Consider the following 15,242-nt stretch of genomic DNA (forward strand, 5'->3'; position numbering starts at 1 on the left):
TGAAAGTGAGGCAACTAGGCACCAGCATAGGGGCAGGTGTTTTCAACTTCATATTGATTAGTTCTCCCCTGCAAAAACAAGGGCTTTCAGTGAGAAGCCACATATTTAATGGGTGTTCTGGCACCAAAAAGTCAAAGGACAAAGCGGCAAAACTACACTGGGGTACCTTCAACAGAATCTTTTTCAGGAAAATGAACCTGTTCCATCACCTCTTATGAAGAAAAGTTATGGGCAAACACTTCTGAAGGCACATACCAACTCCCTAACTATCCTAACAGAACAGAAGCCCCCAAAACGCCCTAACATGAGCAGATACCTTCTCTATTAGTACACTATGACTTCATACAGTGAGGAATCTGTAGGAATCACTCAACAAATATTTATTCACTTCCAGTTCTGACAGGGCTCCCACAGGGCTGCCCTGGGAAACATGTTTTCCACCTCCTATGATGTACTTGAGGATTCAGACTGGAAGTTCCACAAGGACAGGGGCCATAATACCATATCCTTTCTGGCAACAAAGAATCTTACACAAAGCTGGAATTCAATAAATGTTGCTGTCTGACTTCCAAGGACTACACAATTTTGTTTCAGAGATAAGTCATATATGAGCATGTCGTGTGTAAGTGTGATTATAAAGAAAGAATTGCTTTTTAAAAAAATTAATAAAGGCACAAGAGCTTCTCTACAATGTGCCCTTCAAAATTGTCACCCTTCAAAATTGTCACTATCAACTTATGCCAAAACTACTTTTCACAACCAAAAGAATACATTTTAAATCACTTGGACAGCAGCAAATTATCATTTGAAGGTAGATATGATTTCTAAAACAAAGATATTCCAAACACAGACAAAAAAGCAAGTTATTTTCTCTGATCAGTTGTGCAAAGGTCAAAGATCTTTAAAACCAAATGCTGGCAGGGGTTCAGAGAAATGGGCACTCTTGTGCACTATAAGAGGGAATGAAAATTGGGACTTTTTAGAGGGTAATTTGGTAGTATATATCAAAGTGTAAAACATGAATACCCTTTGGACAACCCCACTTCTAGGATCTGCTCAAAGGAAATAACTGCAAAAATATTTATCTCAGGATTGTAATACTGAAGATCTGAAAGTAACCTAAACATCCATCAACATTGCATATGCCAGGACACATACATACAACGGAATACTACACAGTAATTAAAAATACTTGGTAAAGAATGGATAAACAAAATGTGGTAAACATGTAACAATGGAAAGTTATTGAGCCTTAAAAAGTAAGAAAATTCTAAGACATGCTACAACATGGATGAACCGTAAGGACATTACGCTAAATGAAATAAGCTAGTCAGAAAAGGACAAATGCTTCATGACTCCACTTATATGAGGTACCTAGAGTAGTCAGATTCATAGAGACAAAAGTAGAATAGTCTTTGCCAGGGGCTGGGGGGAGGGGAGAATTGGGAAGTAAGTGTTTAATAGGTATGTGTCAGTTTGGGAAGATGGAAAAGTTCTAGAGATGAATGGTATTAATGGCACATCAATGTGAATGTGCTTAATACCACTGAATTGTATACTTAAAAATGGTTAGGGGGCTTCCCTGGTGCCGCAGTGGTTGAGAGTCCGCCTGCCGATGCAGGGGACGCACGTTCATGCCCCGGTCCGGGAAGATCCCACATGCCGCGGAGCGGCTAAGCCCGTGAGCCATGGCCGCTGAGCCTGCGCGTCCGGAGCCTGTGCTCCGCAACGGGAGAGGCCACAACAGTGAGAGGCCCGCGTACCGCAAAAAAAAAAAAAAAAAAAAAAATGGTTAAAATGGTAAATTTTACGTTGTACATACTTTACCACAATTTTTTAATGTCTGTTAAATGCCAGATTAAACAAATTTAAATAGGCTTTTTTCTTGCTGTTTAATTACAGCACTTCTCAAAGTTTTTAAACTACTAATGTATTATATATTGTGAATCTCCAAGAGGGGGTAATCTAGTAACGTAATATATTCCAAATTCCAAGCTTATTTGATCCCTAAACATTTTTTCCTCTAGAAACACTAAAACATATCAATGTATAACTGAGTTTCACAGACATGGTTTAGAGATGCTGCTCTTCACTTTTACAAATGGCCTTGAATGCCTTCCCTGAACGTCACCAATTCTTGACTCTCCGAGATAGTCAGTGCTTTTTAATATATACCATTAAGCTATCAGATAAACAATAATTAGATTGTTAGTAGATGTCCTACTTTTCAGATTTTCCCACTTTCTAACTCCAGGTTCCTCAAAGCATAAAGATTTGTTTTACTAAAAATGGAAGCAGGGATTTCCCTGGTAGTCCAGTGGCTGAGAATCTGCCTGCCAATGCAGGGGACACAGGTTCGAGCCCTGGTGCGGGAAGATCCCACATGCCACAGAGCAACTAAGCCCATGCGCCACAACTACTGAAGCCCGCACGCCTAGAGCCTATGCTCCACAACAGAAGAAGCCACCGCAATGAGAAGCCCCCGCTCGCTGCAACTAGAGAAAGCTCGCGCGCAGCGCAGCAACAAAGACCCAACACAGCCAGAAAAAAAAAAGGAAGCAAAAGGGACAACCACAGAGAGTGAGTGGGAGGATAGTAAGAGATGTCCCAAAATGACATGGCCATTTTTAATGTACCGGATGGTCTCCTTTCATACTTCATTCATTCATTCATTCAACAAATATTTATTAAGTTCCTACTGTATGCTAAGTGTGGTTCCAGGTGCAACTTGGATGCTATTACCACTTCACATAACCATTTGATTTGTGTTCACTAATGATCATGTAACCTACCTGTGGTAACTTGAAGCATGTCCTAACAGGGGAGTAAATTTTTAGTAGGCTTAAATGGGTATCAAGTTTTAATATAAGTATATTCTTAATAATAACTTTATACACATACACCCTCCAAACTTTATTTGCAATGTATTATAAAAAAAAACAAAAACAAAAGCATAAGGTACAAGACAGTAAAAAAGTAGATGGGCAAAGGGGAAGTAACTTAATATGAATCCATAAGCCAGTGCATGCCATGTACATTTTCTGCAGGTAGAATGGAGAATCCCAGAAGCAAAAAGCAATGATAATAACTAACCTTAACTTATTATAAAAGCTAGACTTGTTGTTCCCTTTTTACATGGATTAATTCATATAATTCTCAAAATAACCCCATAAGATGGTAACTATTTTTACCCCCATTTTATAGATGAAAAAACTGAGGCAAAGTAAGAAACCTGCCCAAACCCAGAGCGCTAATAAGTAAATAGAACCAAGTAAATAGAACCAATAAACCCAAGAGCTTGGGATCTTAACCACTCTATAGCCTCTCAAAACAAAGAGGAACAAAAACTACAACAGCTATAATAAACATGATTTTTTTAAATCCTGTTGTTGAGTTCCAGGGCCTGAGAGAAATTTGTGGGTCCTTGTGAAAGATGTAAGACAGTAAATGTGTTATGCAGTAGACTAGACCCTTAGCCTTCCCTCCACTAATGCAACAGTGATTTGTACAACAGCAAGAAAGAAGCAGCACACTTAATAATTGTTCAAAACTAAAAATCATAAAATTTTACACATGAAATGAACTCCAGAGATCATCTACTTGTTGACCTGAAACCACAGAGAAGGGTTTACTTTAAATCCCCAGTTAGGTCTAAGTATCTTTCTGAAAATCCCTAGAAATTCATGCAACTTCAGCTACAAAGTCCATACCTAAAATATTGTCTCTTTAAATAACCCCACCAGAAGCAAATGCTCCCTCCTTATACTTCTTCACTCCCTAAGGACCTGAGATAGTAACGTGACTTCAAATGCTCAAGTCCAGCCAGTGGTTTTTCCTGGACTTTCAAAACACTACACACTCACTTCCCTCTGCCAGACAGACTTCAAGCTGCCCTCACCTGCAATCTGTGAAAACCTGTCTGAATAAGCAACAGCCTGGGGCTTCTCAAAGGTCTGCAAACTCCCAATCAAAAATTACTGCTGCCCCATCAATGTGTCATATAAATGTTGGCATGTTAATTGTGTATTTATAAGATTGTTAATGGTTAGTTAATTTACCTCCCACACTATCATTGTACTTGAAATGATTTAAAGTCTGCTGAGGGAGTTAACAACATGTAACAGCAGATGCAAGATTTTTTTTTTTTTTTACCTTTCCACACTGTACCCCGACTTCATGCTATTAGCATTAGGCAAGTTGAACCTGATTCCTACACAAGATTCCTTAAGAATGTTATAGAAGCACTCACATTTATTTTGCACAACAAGAAATGATCACAAGTTAGAAAAACAAAGCCTTTTTATTATGTACATTTATAAAAACCAACAGACCCTGTTTTTTACTAAGATTTCAAAGTTCTTTGATCTAATTAAAGTTCAGAATTCATAACCCCTGGAGTTAGAAAATAAGTGAAATGACCATTAAAATAAAATGCACTTTATTGATTTTAAACCTCTTTTTCTAACTCTCTCCAATTTAACTCTAAATTAAATATTCATTTATTTTTTTAGAAGAGTAAAATTGAGCCATTTTTTCCCCTCAGGGAATTAAAATCTTCTCCATGTGAATATGCCTAATTTAATTAAACAGTAAATAGTGAGACCTTATATCTGGAGAACTTAATTTTTCCCTTCACATTTTTATTTCTTTACTTTGACTAAAAGTACTTACTAGACCAAATTACAACAACAGAAAACAAATGCTTGTATCTTCTTTCGAATAATATGGAATTCATTCACTAAACATCATTGAGAACTAGGCACAGGGACTCCTACAAAAAGGTACATGAACACTGGCCTGCATCCTCCAGAGGCTTACAGGCTTCAGCAGATGAGCTATGTCGTGTACATACATAACAGTAATATAAGGCAATATACTACCCATCAAATAAGACACTAAGACAATGTATTTTCCAAGAGACAAAAAAGTTACAGAAGGCTGTAGGAAGGAAGAAGGTGGCATTTAAGGATGGGCAGGCTTTCATTAGGCAAAAACACAAGGAGAACAGTAACAGATGACAATTACTGAGCTTCTTACTATCAGCTGTACTTTTCATGTAACAACATATTTCATCCTTACTACCACCCCAGAAAGTAGGTATTACTATTACCCCCATTTTATAGATTATTAAAAAAATTAAGGCTTAGAGGCGTTAAGTAACTTGCCCAAGGTCACTTGGTAGATTTTTGAGTCTTTGCAGCTCCTCCCATCACTGGGCTCACTTGTAATTTGCTGTGACCAACAGAATGTAGTTGAAGTAATGTGGGACTGCTGAATCTCGGTCTCAAGAGACTTTGCAGCTTCTGCTACAGCCTTCTTTGGACCATATTTGAATCATGGGAAGAAGCTTGGGATAAAAGACCAAATGCAGAGAGGCTCAGCCATCGATCATTCCAGCTACTGTGATGCCACCCCCCACCGTGAGTGACTGAGGCCATCTGGGACCAGCCAGACCCTCACCAATCTACCAGGAGACCAGGTCTCCTCAAATATCTCCTGTGGACAGAGGGAAAGGGACCCTGGCCCTTGATTTTTCTTTCCTTGTACCACTAACCTCCACCTGAAATGTCTCTGAATCTTACCATCTGCCAAGATCCAGTTAAAGGGAGACTGGTACAGTACAGTGCCTCTCAAACTTGTCCACGGACACACCTGAAGGGCAGAGGAGAGTAACCATAAATCAAGGTAAGAGAGAACCTAGGGGGAGCCACGTAAAGCAACATGCTGTAAGAAATTTATTTTTAGAATTCATTCATATTTTGCATTCTATCCTATAACATACTGAACCTGTATTTGTTTTAATAGAAAAAAATATTTTACCTTTGAATATAGTCACTAAAACTGACAGTCCAGGAAGATGTGCCTTGCTTACTTTGTGGCTTCCAGGACCAACTGGCACATACTGAGATTCTCACAACCCCATTTTGAACAGCAAGGTCCACTGGAAAAACACAGACTTTGGTGTCAGAAATACCTGATTTTCTGAAGGTAAAATGGTCCTTTATCAACGGATAACTCAAGATCTAAATATTGCTCAAAATGTTTCCTATGACAAGTATGGAGAACCACCATAATTAATAATAACACCAAACTATATATAAAGTTCTAAGCACAACTTAGACTAAAGTCAATATTATAAAGCAGTTATTACAAAACAATCAGTATTTCCAGCGTTTTGAAATACTTGTTTATTATTTGAAATTATTGTTATTAGCAATAGCTGTGAAACTTCAGACAACCTAACTACTCACCACCTCCACAACTCCAAAGCTGCCATCATTTCTGGCTGTTACAAGAAATCTGCCAGTTTGGTGCAATGTAGCCCTAAATTATTTTTCCAATGGGTGTTGTCTCTCTGAGATAACAGATTTGATTGACACTTGTTATGATAAACAAATAATTTTAGGTTTTACTTTAAGATTCCAGGTAAAAATGTTTATACTTTTACCTAAAGAAATGAATAATGCCAAAGAAACTAGACTGCTTCTCCATGTGAAATTACCAGTGTAAGAGCTGAAACCATAAGTAACACTCAACCGCTACCATTCATTGATTTCATTCGACAAATATTTATAAAGCACTGACTATGTGCCAGGCACCAGAGACACAATGCTGAGCAAAAAAATTTGAAAAGACCTGGCTACTGCCTTCATGGAGCTAAAAGTACATATGGCAGTCAACATTTTAATATGGCTCCAGAAATTCTTCTCTTGATATCCATGCCTCTGTGTTATTCCCTCGAGTGTGGGTAGAACTTGACTTGCTTCTAGCCAAGAGCATAGCAAAAGTGATGGAAGAGTCATTCCCTTGATGACTTTGTTACATAAGACTTCATCCTAAGCAACCCGGGGGAGAGATTTTAAGCCAGAGATTTTCCTGCCGGTATTGAAAAAGCAAACAGCCATGTTATGGAATTATAAGGCAAGAATCTGAGAGCAGCCTCTAGGAGATGAGAGTGGTCGCAGCCAACAGGTAACAAGGAAATGGGGACCTTAGGCTGGAGTCCACTGACACCTTAATTTCATCCCTTTGAGACCCTTAGCAGAAAACCCAGCTGAGGGAATTCACTGGCTGTCCAGAGGTTAGGACTCCACGCTTCCACTGCTGGGAGCCTGGCTTCAATCCCTTGTCAGGGAACTAAAATCCCACAAGCTGCGTGGCACAGCCAAAGAAAAAAGAAAGAGAAAAAAAAAAAAGAAAAAGAAAAAAAAAAAGAAAACCTAGCTGAAGCCATGACTCCTGACCCACTGAGAGATAATAAATTTGTGTTGTTTTAAGCCACTAAGTTTGTGGTAATTTGTTAGACAACAACAGAAACGAAAATAGTGCAGGAAAACAGCCTAAGCCCCTTCACCTTCACATATATTTAGCACTCTTTACAACCCAGTTTCATTCATCTGCCCCTTCTCCCCAGAAGGCAACTCCCAGGAGTATTCTGAACACAATCTAGCCTTTGGTAATGAGACTTCCTTTGTGTGAGATGTACCTTTATCCTCCAATACAAACCTTCTAAGTCCAACTCAAATATTTCTTCCTCTGTGAACCTTCTCCAATTCCCAGGGTCCAAACTGTTTTTTTTTAAATATATAAATTTATTTATTTATTTATTTTTGGCTGTGTTGGGTCTTTGTTGCTGTGCGCGGGCTTTCTCTAGTTGCGGTGAGCGGGGGCTACTCTTCATTGCGCTGCGCGGGCTTCTCACTGCAGTGGCTTCTCTTGTTGTGGAGCATGGGCTCTAGGCGCACGGGCTTCAGTAGCTGTGGCGCTTGGGCTTAGTTGCTCCGTGACATGTGGGATCTTCCCGGACCAGGGCTTGAACCCGTGTCCCCTGCCTTGGCAGGTGGATTCTTAACCACTGTGCCACCAGGGAAGCCCCGCAAACTGTTTTTCTTTGTTTTGTTTTGGTTTTTTTTGCGGTACGCGGGCCTCTCACTGTTGTGGCCTCTCCCGTTGTGGAGCACAAACAAAATAGAGAATTAAATTATACAATAAGTTAGAAATGCTATGGAGAAAAGTAGCACAGAAAAGAGAGCTAAGGCACGCTAGGTAGGTGGAGCCACAGCTGCAATTGTAAATAAAATAGTCAAGGGATGCTTCACTGAGAAGGTGACATTTGAGAGTTAACCCTTGAATATGAAAGAACAAGCCATATGGATTTCTGAGGGAAGCGTGTTGCCAAGCAGGGGGAGTATGCCTGGCACTAAGTATCAAGGAGCCCAGCAAAGAAGCAAGTAGTAGAGGATGAGGTCTGAAGAGTGGGGAAAAGTGAGTAGAGCCTTACAGGCAATTCTAAGCACTTTGCTTTAATTACAAGTAGAAAGGAGAATCACCGGAAGACTGTGAACAGCAATATGATCTAACTCACATTTTAAAAAGTATCTCTCTGGGGACTTCCCCGGTGGCGCAGTGGTTAAGACTCTGAGCTCCCAATGCAGGGGGGCCTGGGTTCAATCCCTGGTCGAGGTACTAGATCCCACATGCATGCCACAACTAAGTTTGCATGCCGCAAGTAAGGAGCCCTCGAGCCACAACTAAAGGAGCCCGCAAGCAGCAACTAAGGGGCCCACCTGCTGCAACTAAGACCCAGCGCAACCAAATAAATAAATAAATATTTTTTTAAATAATAAAAAATAAAAGTATCTCTCTGGCTGCTTTGTTAAGGAATGAATAAATGAATGAATGAATAAACAAACTAATCACACTTAAAAAAAAAATAATGACTGTCTGTATGTTGGTTTTCTCTTCTAAACTCTCAACTCCTTAAGCACACTGTCTTAATCATCACTGTACTGCCAGTTTCTAGTAGAAAGTGGCTGGCATCCAGCAAGGGCTCAGTGTGCAATAAACAGACAAAACAAATCTTTCCTGTTCCCGAAGGGTGGCGCCATGATTTTCAAAAACAAAAAAGGGCCCTTATCCATGGTGCTGGTGCAGTAGATAGCTCTCCTGCTACAGTCTAAGATTTATTTTCCTTTTACTGTCTCCTCAATATTTGAAGTTTGCTTAAGCAAGTAGAAGAATTCAATAGTTATGCTTCCACTTACCTGGCTCTCAGGTTAACCACATCATCAATTGAGGGAAGCAACACAGTTTATTGCAAGCACCACTCAGGAAACCTGACTTCCAATTCCCTAATTACCAGGGACCTAATTACATGGCATTGGACAAGTTACCTCTTTACAACTCTTTAAACCTGTTTTACACATCAGTCCATTTTTTGCATCTGTTAAATGGGGAGGATGAACTATAAGAAGGGCCTTTTCAGCTCTCAAATTCTATTCCAATCACATGCGAGGTGGAGGAGGTGGAGGAGGAGGATGTAATCGCGTGTTCACCCAGGGTTCAAGTAAAAAGGTTTGCGTGTTTTTGCTTCATACTGTTTTCCCTCAAAGGCCAGAAGAATTCCACTGCATGTTTTACTTATATCATGGTGCCGTGGTTCACACTCTAAGAACAGAGGTATGAGGAATTCCTTTTTTGACAAAGATTTTAATAGCATCAAGATTTTGGCAGCAAACCCTCTCAAAGGTAAACCACACTGACTGATTTGAGTGAGCACTATTGTCTAAAAAATGCTATTATGTATGGAAACTGGTTCCTAGAACTACAAGCATTGAAGTTAGTAAACACATCTGGAATTCCAGGCTACTGCCTGTAGCCTGCCTAGGGACTAGCTATGGGATGATTTCAAGTGAGTTAGGTGCCTCTGCCTCTGTTCCCTCAGCAGTGAAATATTCATAATCTATGTGCTACTTATCCACCTCATAGGGATACTTACAAAAAGTAAAAAAGCACTATTCAAATCCAAGATGCAATATTCTTGACTCTTCCTGCTCTAGCTACATTTTTTTGGAGGGAAAATAAGCTGTCAACTATCAAACTCATTTATTCAACTCCTAATGAAGGAAGGGCAGCATAAAATAATCTCAACAGATATTTTATTCTAAACAGATAACCCCCAAACTATTTTTCTGTGACTGTGAAAGGTGCTTTCTACTTTCATTTGAATGGCACTTTCATAACCTCACTAAATGGTAACTGTTATTATTATTAACAAAACTGCACTAACTTTGCCAAGTATTTTTTATATCTTCTAGATTACCTTTTTAAAAAAAACTATTACCAGATGGATCAAACATGAGGATAGAGCAGCAGGACTGGCTTCATTCTGCCTGTAATGTTATACAGTTAGAGGGGGAATGTTTCACAAAATACACTTTAAGTAGAATAATTAATTCTCTGATTCCAGAAGGCTGCTTATTTACACTTACATCACTTACAAAACTGTTAGAGGTGGACTCTATTACTATTTATGTTTTACAAATCAGTAAACTGAGGCACAGACTTGCCCAAGGCCCCATAACTAGTGAGAGGTAGAGCCAAGATAAAACCTAGGCAGCCTGGCTCCACAACCCCTGCTCGGAACAGCTATTATATGCTGCCTCGAATTTCCAGGTTAAGTCCATTTCATCACACGTTGAATCCTCTTCTCTCACTAGTCTAGATATGGGTTGGACTTACCTGTTCATTCAAGAAATTCAACAAGTGTGAATACCTACTACATGCTGGGAATTAGGAGTATAAAGTAACAAGTCATAGTCCCTATCCCCAAAAGGCTTACAGTCAAGCAAGAAGAAAAGTACAAAAATGGCCACAATAAAGGATGAGAGCAATGCTGGAGGATTCTATATAACAAAGTACTATGGAAACACAAAGGAAAGCTATCTAAAGGAAACTGGATACTCAGACAAGGCTACACAGAGGTGACTAAGATCAAGGTAATGGAAGTGATCACTTCCAACTTAGTCACCTTAAGATAGGGGCAAGAGGGAGCAGGCAATTAAATAGTCTATAATGCTGGCTCCTTGTTCAATAATGTTTAAAATAAAATGTGCTCCCGATCTGTCCTATGAACTGCAGATTAACATCAGGCCATGCATAGGTTACTGCAGTAGCAGGGAGAAGATAACTAACCTTTGGAGTGGGGGAAGTGGAGGGAATCAGGAAGGTTGGGAAAAGGGACACAGGAGAAACTAAGAGCATCAGACTGCCTAGGTTCAAATCTGGACTCAGCCACTCACTCACCATGGGACCTAGGGAAAGTAACAATTTCTGTGCCTCCGCTTCCTCATCTATAAATAAATGGGAACAATTTTGGTGCCTATCTCATAGGATTATTGTGAGGACTGAAAGAAATCATATATGTTATGTGTGTATAAAAGCACCAGGCCCATGGTAAGCACTATACAAATGTTTACTATTACTGTTATTGCAATTATTCCCTAGTCTAAAATGAATCTTCAAAGATGATTCATTCATCCAGCTTTTTTCAAAGAGAAAAGGCACTAAAATAACATATAGCAGAACATGTAGTTAGCAACTAAAACTACCAGGAGTTCAAAGCTGCTGTTTAGGTTAGCATTTCAGAGAGACTGCTCTGGCAGTTGCACAGAAAATTAATCTGATGGACAAGACACAAGATTAGTTATGAAGCTGTGACTATAGCTCAGGGAAGAGATGATGAAATCCAAAGTAAGGCACTGAAAGATAGGCCTATGAACTTAAGAAACAGTTTTAAAAACTATTTAGGAGATAAAATTGGTAGAACTTGGTGACTGAGTGGATGTGGAGGGTTAAGGAGAAGGCGAAAGTTTACGGCTTGTATGGCAGCACCAACAAATGAAACTGAACTGAAAAGTAGGAACAGCTTAACAGGGAGAGGGGAAATGAGGAACTATGTTTCAGACGCAATGAGCTTGATATGTCTATGGATTACCCAAACAGAAATCCATCATGATACAAACCTAACAGCCCAGGAGAAAGGTCTGAGCAAATCTGGGACAACATATAACTGACACATGAAGGACAGGCAAACCTGAAGCCTAGGAGAAAGATCTGAGCAAATTTGGAAGACATTAACATATAAATGACAGATGAAGCCATGGATGTGAATGAGCTTACCCAGGGAAAATATGCAAGGAAACGAGCAGTAACCTAGTGACAAAACCCAAGGAACAGTAAAACGGTCCTCTCTCAGTATATGCAGGTTCGGCATCCGCAGATTCAACCAACTGCAGATTGAATTTGGTTGGTTGGGTGAATGCACAGATGCAGAACCCAGGATATGGAAGGCCGACTGTACTATGCCATTTTACATGAGGGACTTGAGCATCTGTGAATTTTGGTATCCTCTGGGTCCTGGAACCGATACCCTGCAAATACAGGAGGATGACTGTAGTTAAAGGATGAGCCAAGGAAAAGAAACCCCCCAAAATCTCCAAAAATCAACTCAACCTTTGCCTAGATTCTAAAGTTAGGATCTGTGCTGTGGAAATTCACAAATATCTAAGCAGTTACAGTCGTCCCTCAGTAAACCTGGGGGATTGTTTCCAGGACCACCGCAGATACTAAAATCTGTGGATGCTCAAGTCCCATAGTTGGCCCTCCCTCCTCCGCATCCATGGTTCCACATCCACAGATCCAACCAATCACAGATCCTGTCGTACTGTATTTATTGAAAAAAAAAATCCACATGTAAGTGGACTGGTGCAGTTCAAAGCCATGTTGTTCAAAGTTCAACTGTACTTTCTTCACTGGCTTTTCCCTCTCCCTGCATGTCCTAGTAAGAAGTTCCAACTACTGGATTGTGGAGTCCTTGAGAAGAAAGAACTAGAAGCCTTATTTGGCTTCCTGTCACTAACATCCAATATAAGGCCTGGTACACATATGCTTGTAGAGTGAATGTAGTTGAAGAGATAAAATTGGAGAATTTCCCATTCATCAAGACAAAAGGGCTCATGGAATGCCTAGGGTTGCTTCCAGCCCAGACCAGAGCAATAGAAAGCCTGAAGAAAGTGAAAGCAGAAAGGCGGCAGACCTTATACACTGCTGGAGGGAATGTAAAATGGTGCAGCCACCTGTGAAAACAATTTGTCAGTTCCTCAACTGTTAAACAGAGTTACCTTATTACCCAGTAATCCACTCCAAGGTAATACACCCAATAGAATTGAAAACATATGCTCACACAAAAACTTGTACAAGAATGTCCGCAGGAGTATTATTCATAATAGCCAGAGTGGGAACAACCCAAACCTCCATCAACTGATGAACAGATAGGCAAAATGTGGTACTTCCATACAATGGGATATTATTCAGCAATAAAAAGAAATAAAGTACTGGACTTCCCTGGTGGCACAGTGGTTAAGAATCTGCCTGCCAATGCAGGGGACATGGGTTCGAGCCCTGGTCCAGGAAGATCCCACATGCCGCAGAGCAACTAAGCCCGTACGCCACAACTACTGAGACTGTGCTCTAGAGCCCGCGATCCACAACTACTGAGCCCTCGTGCCACAACTACTGAAGCCCGTGCGCCTAGAGCCCGTGCTCCGCAGCAAGAGAAGCCACCGCAATGAGAAGCCTGCGTACCACAACGAAGAGTAGCCCCCACTCACAGCAACTAGAGAAAGCCTGCATGCAGCAGCAAAGACCCAACGCAGCCAAAAATAAATATATAAATAAATTTATTTAGAAAAAAAGAAATGAAGTACTGATATATGCTACAATATGGATGAACCTTGACAACATTATGCTGAGAAGCCAGACACAAAAAGCCACATATTGTGTGACTCCATTGATATAAAAGGTTCAGAATAGGCAAATCCATAGATACAGGAAGTAGATTAATGATTGCCAGTGGCTAGCGGAGGGAGAAATGAGGAGTGAGTGCTAATGGGTATGGGGTTTCTTTGGGGGTGATAAACCATTAAAGTGTACACTTTTAAAAGGGTAAATGTTATGATACACGAGTTATATCTCAATTTTAAAAGGGGGTGGGGTAGAAACACAGAGAGGCTACAATCCATGCTGCACCCTAGAATTTCTTCTAGTTCAGGTGATTCCGACACAAGGATACCAACAAATCACTTAATTGAACAGTACTGGTGACAGTAACCATAAAATTTTTTTAAACAATTTGTAATACAAGTTGATTACATCAAAGAGATGTCAAATTCCTCACCCAAGAATCAGAGATTTCAAGACTTTTCCCCTGGGGAAAGGAGGAGAACTTTCTGTACGTTAGTGACCTTGTGTGGAGGTAGCCGATCTACATTTCTAATTGGGGGAGATTGAAGCCTAGTGCCAGAAAACACAACAGAACTTGTGACTTTGTTGAAGCAAGCACTCCTACACTGAGCAGCTTCTCCTACCAAAGCACCAGACACTGCTTTAATCCACCCCAGAGCTGGGCCTGGGAAGTCACAGAGTTTACACAATGCCTCTATCAGCAACCTACTGAGCTACTGGTCCTTGGGGAGTAATTTTCCTCTTCACTTTGGAATAAACAAAGGGAGGGGGACACAACAAGGAAGACAACATGGCATGACAGATAACATAAAGGCTTTGGAAAGCTTGTGTGTGCTCCCAATTCTACCACCCAGTAGCTGAGAAAACTGGCAAAGTCACAATTCTTCTGGATCTCAGTAAGACATCTCATACCTCACAAAGCTGCTCTCACAAGGTAGGGCCCAACAGTGACACTCAAATATTAGTATTCTCCCCAATTCACCAAAAGGAAAACTAGTTGCTAGTACTGTATATTTGGGGGTCATATTGGAAAATAAGACTCATGGACCTCTTCTCTATGAGGTACTTAAACACATATTCTCATACTTAAAATTAGGAAACAAATAGAACGTCCAAATTTGAATCCTTGACTCCTTTCTGTGAAGCCTACCGCCATTTAATTACCAATACTATGCATCTCTTCTCTCTAGATTTCATTCATTCTCTTTCTCTCCATTATCCAATCCCATCTTCTCTCACCTAGGCTATAGCAATTGCTTCCTAACTTGTCTTAAGACCCTTCAATAACGTCCCAAACTCTTTAATATAACTGAACTTGCTTCCTCTGCAGCCCCATCTTCCATTTATCCCCTTTGTTCTTTCTACTCTAGCCATTCTCAACTTTTAGTGTTCTTCCAGCCTTTAAAACCGTTCTCTCCTTCCACCTGGCTTAAACATCACTTTCTCCTTCACCCTTCAGATCCCAATTTAGACAGCACCTGCCTGGAAGGTTTGACCTTATCAAGTCTAGGGTAGGTACTCCTCCATACTCACCTTGACTCTCATTACTCTAACACTTCTCACACTAGGCTTTACTCCTCAAACTACGCTGCACTTCCGTTACTAGACTGCAAATCCCACGAGCACTGGGTCCGTGCCTGTAGTTTTCATTGCTCGAT

The 15,242-nt window shown here is 40.3% G+C and overlaps 1 protein-coding gene across 6 annotated transcripts in view; it reads right to left on the minus strand.

Annotated features, from left to right (window-relative positions):
- MAPKAP1 (MAPK associated protein 1) overlaps positions 1 to 15,242 on the minus strand; it is a 230,461-nt gene that overhangs the window by 206,588 nt on the left and 8,631 nt on the right. For 5 of the 6 annotated variants that reach the window (XM_079925852.1, XM_079925850.1, XM_079925851.1 and 2 more), the window contains exon 2: positions 5,583 to 5,652. The exons of the other annotated variant lie outside the window; for it this stretch is intronic. The gene's annotated coding sequence lies outside the window, so the exon portion shown is untranslated. The remainder of the gene's footprint in view (positions 1 to 5,582; positions 5,653 to 15,242) is intronic. 6 annotated transcript variants of the gene reach the window in all.

Source organism: Stenella coeruleoalba, assembly GCF_951394435.1.
Source record: "Stenella coeruleoalba genome assembly, chromosome: 7".
Taxonomy (NCBI): domain Eukaryota; kingdom Metazoa; phylum Chordata; class Mammalia; order Artiodactyla; family Delphinidae; genus Stenella; species Stenella coeruleoalba.